At 44.1% G+C, this 9134-nt stretch overlaps 1 long non-coding RNA gene across 1 annotated transcript; it reads left to right on the forward strand.

Annotated features, from left to right (window-relative positions):
* The first annotated feature begins 898 nt into the window (after positions 1 to 898).
* On the forward strand, positions 899 to 8526 carry LOC134521484 (uncharacterized). The gene is made up of 3 exons (XR_010072787.1): positions 899 to 1001; positions 1133 to 1248; positions 7796 to 8526. It is a non-coding gene; the product is annotated as an uncharacterized LOC134521484 (long non-coding RNA).
* Positions 8527 to 9134: the final 608 nt, after the last annotated feature.

Consider the following 9134-nt stretch of genomic DNA (forward strand, 5'->3'; position numbering starts at 1 on the left):
TTATCTGCGATTAGCATTTTTAATCGTTCACAAACGACTCGGAGTGAGACGTTATGCTTCCTTAAAGTGAAATCTAGGGGATTTGTGCTTTCTTTTTGCGCAAGGGAGCAGGATGTTTTCCAAAGAGGGACTGAGAGAATGGTACGGAAAAGAGCTGTCTGATGGGGTAGGGTGCACACGCTCATGCAGAAAAGCTTATTTCAGTATCGCTCAATGGTCTTTTTTTTTACTTCTGATGGTGTCTCTGGGGCTTTGTTGGCTACATGACAGTAACACGCAAACAATATGTTACTCATCAAAAGCTACCTGGCACGACTACCCCAAAAAAGAACAGAGCAGCGAATAAATAGAGCACAGAGGGAAGTGACGACAGCAGCCACATTTCAAATAGGTTAATCTTTGTTTAAATGCTGTTTTGATGAAGAAAGTTTAAATGATGTGCTGGAAGTGGTACAGTATGACTAATGAGAGAATTCACAGTTTTAAGCGATAGGAGAGGAAATATCAGAAGGGATATAAACCATCAGGCATCCACACACTGGTGGATTGTCAGGAAAAGATTTTGCTGATTGGCAAAAGATATCACTGTTGGCTGGTTTTTTTTAATCTTCCTCTGAGATGTTTCAGCCCATTAGAACTATCTCCTGAGGATCCAGAGATGAAAACTTGGGCCCAGAAGTGTCTTGCAGCAGCTCCAGGCAATGGCTGCGTGAATAAGTTGGCCTGAGATAAATTAGGGCTGATTTCTGGCTTGTCTGTTCCTCCCCGGTAACAGCCCAGCTGCCCGCTATCAATACTGCAGAGGGTATAAAGCAGCTTCCGCGGCCAAGGGAACGTGCTGACATTTATCTAAGAGTATATCCAACTGCAGACAGGCAGTTTCTTGCAGGATGGCAAAGTCGCGGTGAGTTGTTTGTGTAGCTGTACTCAGGCAGGAGGGCACAGCAGGAACGACCCAGCCCCATTGGTTTGGTGGGGGAGCTGAAGTTTTCAATTATATGGTGAGTATTAACATTGTCTTGCAACTCTATGTGCACTTCCTCATGAATTTTCCAGTATTTATTAGGCCTCTTAGGCTGAGTACAAGTCATATTGGTGACATATAATAATAATAAACAATTGTACTTTACAGAAAGTAATACTGCAGCAGAAAAATGATCTGGCAGGTGCTTAGCTCAGGGCTAGAAGAAAATGAGTCTCCAGCAGCTCTCTAACCAAGAAGATGTACTGCCATAGTTCTTGAGATGAGTGAGTTTTTTTTCTTTCCAATAGTTTCCGTATTTACGCTACTCCACTGTTTTGGTCTTGGTGCTTTCTGGGCTAAACCAATGTATAAGAATGGAGAGGACTGAGGAAAGATTCTGTGAATGGCTCTGGACAGTGGCTCTACTTGCAGCATGAGAAAAACAGTTTTGTTATGCGAAGTCGTTCAGCGAAATCCCCCGAGGTTGCTGCCCCCATCGACCAGTAAAGCTTGGCCCATTTCAGTGGGGTATGGCCAAATTTGCAGTGAGGCCCCTTCCTTACCCTGCGAGATTGTGCTACGCCCATGTCACTGCGCAGTACTGTTAGTCACAGCCGTGTTGGTATTGGAGATACCACAGCACTCGGAGGACAGGGAGACAGCGCCCAGCAGCTGGAACCAAGCCTGAGCACCGATGCTGCAGGCACCACATGCAAAACAAACCACCTTTTCTTTCCGGCAGAGATTTTGATCATTGATCCCCATGGCATTGGACACACAAAGGAAAATACCTATAACAGGAAAAATCCGGCGAGAGAGGGAAGAGGTCTCTATGCACTTTTTAGTTCAATTGCTGTATTTCAAGCCTTATCCAAAATCTAATGGATCAATGGGAATCCTTCCAGTAACTTCAGTTGGGGTTTTATAAGGCTTTAATTAATGGCCTGGTTGCTATGATTGTGCATGTTCCTCTCACAGTACCACTGAGGGTTGTGCCTCCAAAAAAAGAATTAAGCAAACAGGGCTTCTTGATCAACATTTTGAAAATGGCAACAAATTAACTCACTTGGGAAGGATTCGATAGCAAAGGTTTGTCTCCAACTGTCTAAAAGTTTTCTATTATAAATGGAGGGAGAAAAAGCCATTTTTGACCCTGTTTATGGATGAATTCCAGCTGTATCAGGCTTAAGGCTGATTTTCTGATAAGACGTAAATGTTTAATGTTAAGACTGAAAATGTTTTAGGATTAAGGAGCTTTTTGGAGTTAATGCGAGTCTTTGGCATAGGACTGCAAACTCCACCTGACTCGGAGGAGAAAGAGCGTGCTCCTCATGTAAAGGTTCAGGCTTCTCCTGTGGTTACCTTTTTCCCTTTGCGCAAGGGTCTCAGTGGTGTCGTGTACCAACCCAGCTGCTACCCCTGATTCTCCAAGTTTCTTTTTTCTCCTTATGCCTTTTGAGGAATCTGTCCCATTTCTTTTTTAACCATGTTGCTTATTTGCTCAAAAAATCCTCTCTTTGCTCTCCAGCGCCCACCCGATGTCTCATCCCCAGCAGCCACAAACTCAGCTATGTTCCTTAAAAGCCAGACTGGGTTTTAGTGACCAGCCAGCCAAGAGAGGCTGGTATTGAGTGGCAGCTTGTGGGTGCTCATGTACCTGCTTGCACCCACAAACATGGCCTTGCAATCCCTGCCTCATGCCAGAAAATAACTGGGTTTAAAACCACAGAGCTGCAGATGCAAAGACAGGGCTGTGGTTAGCCCTGGGCTGAGAGAGTAGTGCCTGTCCTGGAGAACACCATTTTGCTTATGACTGACTCTCTCTGGGCTGCTTTTAGTGATGTGAGATAAAAAATGATAGTATGTACCCTGTAGGAGTGTATATATATGTGTGAGACAGGCACATTTATAAACAAACCGCAGAACACAGAGCAGTGCTTGAACGCACTCCAGTGTGTCTATGGACATCTTGTTCTCTCTCTCCTTCTGTCCTTGAGGTATCAGGTTTCCTTGTTTACAGTCTGCCTCATTCAGGATCTGGAATTCCTAAAGAGCAGCAAAACACTATCATGTGACTCAAGACTTATTTCCAGGAAAAGCGGAAGACGTTCTAGGAAAGCTCAGTCCTCACGTTCTCACTTGCTCCTGTCAAGAATACAGGATGAAGGAGGTGAAGCTAATGTGAGGTCCCTGATCCTTTGTCTCCCTGTCGAGCCTCAGATGAGATCTAAAGGAAAATGTAGTGCTTGATGCATTCCTTACACTCCTTATATGTTTCTCCCTCTTTAATGACTTATTGACATGGGACATTTCACACAGAAGCAGGATTCCTGCCTCCTGGCAGTCTTTCCAGTGTCTTTCTTATCTTCTGAAGGGTTATTTTTGCACGTGCTGTCACAAGTGGCCATAACCCTGCCTGTGACATCACTAAGAAGACCATGGGACAGATCCAGGCAAAGTACATGCAGGGAGGACCACATCAGTATAATAACAGAAAACAAATAAAGAGGAAAACACAAACAAAACCAACAGCCCCCAGGTCCCATATGCCAAAAGCATCAATGAGAGCATTTCTAAAACTCTTCTCACTGTGCATGAGCAGAACTAGTGAACCTTGATCATACTGGGTTATCTGGATGGCTGGCATCTGAGTCCCTGGCCCTGTACTATAGCTTTCAAAGACCCTGCACTATAGCCAGTCTGCAGTGCCTCTTCTGGCTGTGCCCTCAGGTCCAAGGAACCTGGCATCTCTCTCCTTGTGATGTGGCCATTTTGGCCTCCTCAAGGAGGAGGAGTCCTCAAGGACTTTGTCTTTTTAGATGCTGCAGTCATGATTTCTGTCACTCTCAAGGTGTTCCTGGTCCTGGATGAGATGGAATATGAAGGATGAGCAAGGCTGAAACCTGCTGTTGTTCAGCAAAGAAGACAATGGGTGTGATGGAATGAAGTGCTAGAAAATGTAACAGAAATCCCTAGTCACCTATCCAGTGAAAGACTCATAGGGTTGGTTTTTGGAATGAGCAAGGTAGAGAGTTTCCTGCAGTGGCCATCCGATGGCTGCCCTGCCCTGCAAGGCTACATTGGCTATTGCTGCTATGAGGGAGGGATATATCCTGGGGAGCTGCTGCTGAATCTCTCCTAGAGGCTGTAGCCACTGCTTCCATCCCTCTGATCTTGCTGGCAGCAGCAGGAGAACCCTTAGGTGATGATAGATATTGAATCTCGTTCTGATAACTTCGTGGTCAACAGCAAAAATTCCCGTTGTCTAGATTTTTGCCCTGCAGCTGTGTGTCTTTGTGCTTTGAGGTGCTGAGTTTTCTGGTCTTTCTCCAACAAGAGCATGTACAAGCATGCTTAAGTTTTCGCAAGAATCCTGTAAAAAGACTCACATTCTTAAGCCCTTTCTTAGATCCAGGCTCAAACTCAGCCTCAGGCACCAACCCCGCAATGATTCTCTGTTTCTGGGCAAATCTGCTGGAGAATACATTTGTCTGGAGACCTGCAGCAAGCTGAGAATTTAGAGCGTTCCCCAGGCATCCTCCACTTGTGCAACCCGCTCACGCATCTCTTCAGGCCACCCATACTAAGTCCCATTGCGCTGTGTCAGTATTGCAAGGGTCACTGGTGAAGTTGCAGGGAGGAAAAATATCAACAACATGCAGTGAACACACTGCGGCTCTATCGCCATGAAGTGAGAGCAGTAGGTACTCTAGGCTCCATTGACACAAATCCATGTTGGATTATGGAGCAAATACAAAATTTGGAGAAGCAATAAGGAAAGTCAGTAATGTCTGCACAATCTTCATTCCTGAGGCACACTGACTATAAAATACAGGTGCATATAAAATCTGGCACGTGCTATGTTATGACAAGAAAACCCGTGGCTGCAGCGTGGTAAATAGCTACAGCACCTGGTGTGGAAGCTCAGTAATTTCAGGAAATTCTGATCCACTGGCTAAAGTCTAGACTCTAACTTAAAATTAGCTATACTGCCTGATCTCAGGGCCTTAGCTCCTCTCACTGATAGTGGCCAGTGGTGGTTAGTTACCTGCAGAAAGAGAAAAAGAAATGGGTATAGGTAAATTCTGTCCTTCCAGTTAAAGCCAGCAGCGACTAGGGGATCTTCTAAGCCACAAGTTCATTGTGGGTCTTCAGGTTAATACCAGACATCAGCTGTGGGCTGATCCTTTTTTTGAACACAGTTATGCCTTTGGACTCCATAACATCCTGCAGCAAGCAGATTCATGCGTCCATGAGGCTCAGTGTGAGATATAGTTGTGTGCTTGTTTTAAATATACGTATTAGTATGTAGCTTTTCTGCACATTATCCCTTGCCCACGTGACAACATGAGGTAACTGTTCCCCAGGTTTAAGTCCCTTGTATCAACCAGGCAGTGCAGAGATATGTCTCTGTCAACATGCAGTCATCTGGCCACTGGACTCTTGGTTACTCTGAGTAGACGTGTGACTTTGAAGAGAAAGTCCTGGACCAGAAAAGCCTTACCCTAGAAGGTGCCAGCCTTACTGTACTGTGTCAGAGTTTGCACTGAGTGAAGTCTTGGGCCATGTGGTCTGTTTGCTAACCAGAAAGCTTATGTGCTGCCAGGTTTCCATTCGATGTCAGTTTGAATCAACAAGTCTGACTTTTATTTTCCTGAGATCTCATCTGAGCTGCTATCAGCTTGGATCCAACCTGGTGGATCAATGAAAGTTATGACGCTGTACAGATTTGTTTTTCAGTGGCATTGAAAACCAGTGTTGCAAGATCCTCAGCTCAGACTCAGAGTCTGGCTAACTGAAGGTTGTGAAATTTCCAAAGGCGACAAGGAGAAAAAAAGTAAAAAACCACTCTCCCCTGTGTTGCAACTCTTGAGTGCAATCAGTCGCAAACAATAATTCTTTCACTGGACATTCAGATTCATTTTAGTTGGGTCCATGGAAAGTCATTTCTATATATATCAGCTAGATGTCTGACCTGAGGGTTAAACCAAAGAAATCTGCTTGCAGAAAAGTTGCGAATGCAAAATTCTGGCATGGCAGTACAAGTTCTGCCCTCCACTAATACAGTTTGTCTCAAAATTGTGACCACATTGAGTAATTGTACAGGGGAAGAAAAGAATTTAACCATTCTGAAGAACATCTATAAGCTAAAAACCAAGCAACGAGAACCTCCAGAAATGGAAATACTTGATTAACAAGCAACATTTTAATGAAGATATTTGCTGGGAAACAGCTCTCAGGACTGCACTGGTACTTCAAAGCATTCTTCCTCATCCTTTTGGGCAGCTATGGTTTTAGCTGCTCTGTGCAATAGATAAATGAGAGGACCCAATTCCCCTTGCTCAGCATTTCAGCTGCTTTCTTTGACTCAAAGTGTGGGCTAGTGGCTGAAACATGAAGGTACTGTGTTTTAATTGGATCTGATTCCCACAGCAACCTACTGAAGCATCTCCGGTATGAGTGGACACTTCAACACCTGAACATGGCACAAGGTCAGAAAGAGTCTAGTGCGTATTCAGTGATGTTGGTTGGATTACGGCCTAGTCTTGCGTTGTGAGGGTGATGTGTAGGCAGGGGACACGCAGGCAGTCCCTGCCTCAATTAGCCTGCCCAGAGCTCAGCAGGACTTTTCCAAAACACCCCTTAAGCATATTCAGAGGAAGGGCCCAAAGGGAAAAAATCAACACAATTTGCACCTGGGAGTTGAGGAAAACAGCAGAAAAGCTCTCGGAAATTCTGCTCTGGCTTTTTCCACTTGGAATAATGGATTCATAATGTGATTTCAAGCTCCCAGAAATCCCTGAGAATATAGGCCAGAGCAAAAATAATCTATTCTAATCCACTCCCATCTAATCTAATTTCATTTCTCACTACTGTGAAATGGCCATAAAACCATCTAAGACATTTTTACTTCTTTTAAACGTTGACCATCTGCAGGATCACGTCACACATATCCATTGCTATATGGACACCGTTCCTTAGTGGAATTATCATTCAACTGAACCACAATATGTTGCAAGAGGAAATCCTTGTTAATGACAGCTACAGCCAGGAGATTTTACTAGGATCACTATAACAACAATAGGAATATGCCACGCTATGATGATCATTAAATTTTACCCACTGTGGAATTGCTGTTGTGGGCGAAGGTATTTCCTTCAGCAAGGGCAAAATGTAGCAGAGAACAGGGTCCTGATTCAGTTTACTCATACCTCAACGGGCCTGTCTTTAGTGACCTTTCACATGTATGCAAGGAAGAGATAAGATGATCCCCCATCTGAATCTGAAAGAGCAAGTGTAAGAATAGGCGAAGCCCTTCATACCTTTTAAAGTAGTAAATAATGTTGCATATGCAGTGTAGCAACTACTGAGAGCAGCACTTAACACCTCAGGTAGTTTTCCATTTTTCCTCGACTAGTATCTTGATCATCAGACTTCTCTATTTGTAACTGATGTTACATTGGACTCTGAATATAAAAACTAACGACAAGAGAAAGTGGCAGTAATTTCTGACTCAGCGTTTTCATCAATAAAAAACAATCCTAAAATGATTGACACTGCATTGGCAGGGCAAGAGTCTGATGCAGTTGTACTTAAGATACTGCTTTGAACCATAAAATCAAATGAGGTCACGTATATAGCACGGTGCATGAGTAAAGGCATCATAATCTGACACGTGTCTTTGGTGAAGCCCATTGAAGGCCTCCAAAGGGAGGTGCAATAGAAGGGTGAAGTGTTAATAGTTTCTTTGACTTTTTATGACTCCTGTTTTGCAAAGACTGATCATGTGCTGTTGTTTTGAACTTCACTCATGTGTGTTCTATTTCCTAGATCTGCCTTTGTGATGGCCACTCCCAGAGTAATCAACCCTGAAGAAATCGATGTCTGGACTGATGAAGCTCAGTTTTATTCTCAGCTCCTCACTGAGAATATGGAAGTTTTTCATCTACCTGCATTTTTTCCAAAGCCTTCCTAATTTAAAGATCAGTAGATTAGTTCTGGCTGCTTTGATGTCAGCTGTTCCATGTCATCTGCACATATTCTATTACTTCTGAGATCCCAAAACCACATGTGAAATGTGCCAGGCAGGCTTTCTGTTGCCTGGCATTTTGTGTATGGGGGTACACGGGGTCTGTGTTTAAATTCTGAGACAGGTATGCCAAGCCTGGATTTCAGTGAACCAAGAAGTTGTGATGACACCGTAGGTATGAACTATAGTACAGAAATATTTAAGCCAGTAAAAGCCAAATCTGCTGCACTTGGTGGTGTTGAGACCAAGGCACTAATACCTGACATTGGGTTTTCTTTTTTAAGTGGGTACAATACCAGGTCAGTGTTAGGCTACTGCAGCTGGCTTGTGTCCACGTAATGTGAGTACCTCTGTGTTATACCTCCCCACATTTCCTATTTTGTGTGCAAAAATGTCTTGGGACACTCTTCTGCTTGTTGAGGAGCACCCAAGGGATTCTGCTGCGTTCAGCCTCGTTTCTCTTCTCTCTTCCTTAATGAATGGGCACTGAATGATATTTTAGTTCCAGAAAGAGCATCCTTTAAACTCCACGTGTCAATTGTAGAGTACACCCTGCACAGAGCAAACAAGTGTCAGGCAGACAGGAAGAGGATCAGGGTTACGAAAATGGCCACTCAACACCATGGACCTCATGAAAGTTCTGTGTTCCTACAGAGACAGAGCTAATTTGCCTCCACACCGAAGCACTGAAGACTGGCAGGGGCAGAAGCAGCCCATGTTTGGATGCATGAAGATTCTACATTATGAAAACCTCCCAAAAACAATACAGAGGGAAAAATAAAGTGTTTCAAAATTTGAGCCCAAAGGAAAAGCAAACTGATGTCTAACAAAAGACTGATTTTCTTCTCCCGTGGAGAGGTGTCTGCCACTTACTCGAGCTGGCAAGGCAGCGTCTCAAAGGGCAGTTTAACCAAGTTGCATAAGGCCTTGGCTGGGTGGCTGTAGAAATATAGGGCCTCTTATCTGAATGCTGGCCACAGCTGTTACAGATCTTGAAGGAATTATCTCTGTGCCTGTCAAACATCTGCTTTGTTAGCAAAGAGGCTGAAATACTAGTGGTGCACAGGACACACTGCAGCTCATGGGGCAGAGCCAGGAGGCAGCAAATGGGAGCTTTTTTCCCCTGGTATCAGCAACCTG

The sequence above is a fragment of the Chroicocephalus ridibundus genome, chromosome 10 (assembly GCF_963924245.1).
Source record: "Chroicocephalus ridibundus chromosome 10, bChrRid1.1, whole genome shotgun sequence".
NCBI classification, from domain to species: domain Eukaryota; kingdom Metazoa; phylum Chordata; class Aves; order Charadriiformes; family Laridae; genus Chroicocephalus; species Chroicocephalus ridibundus.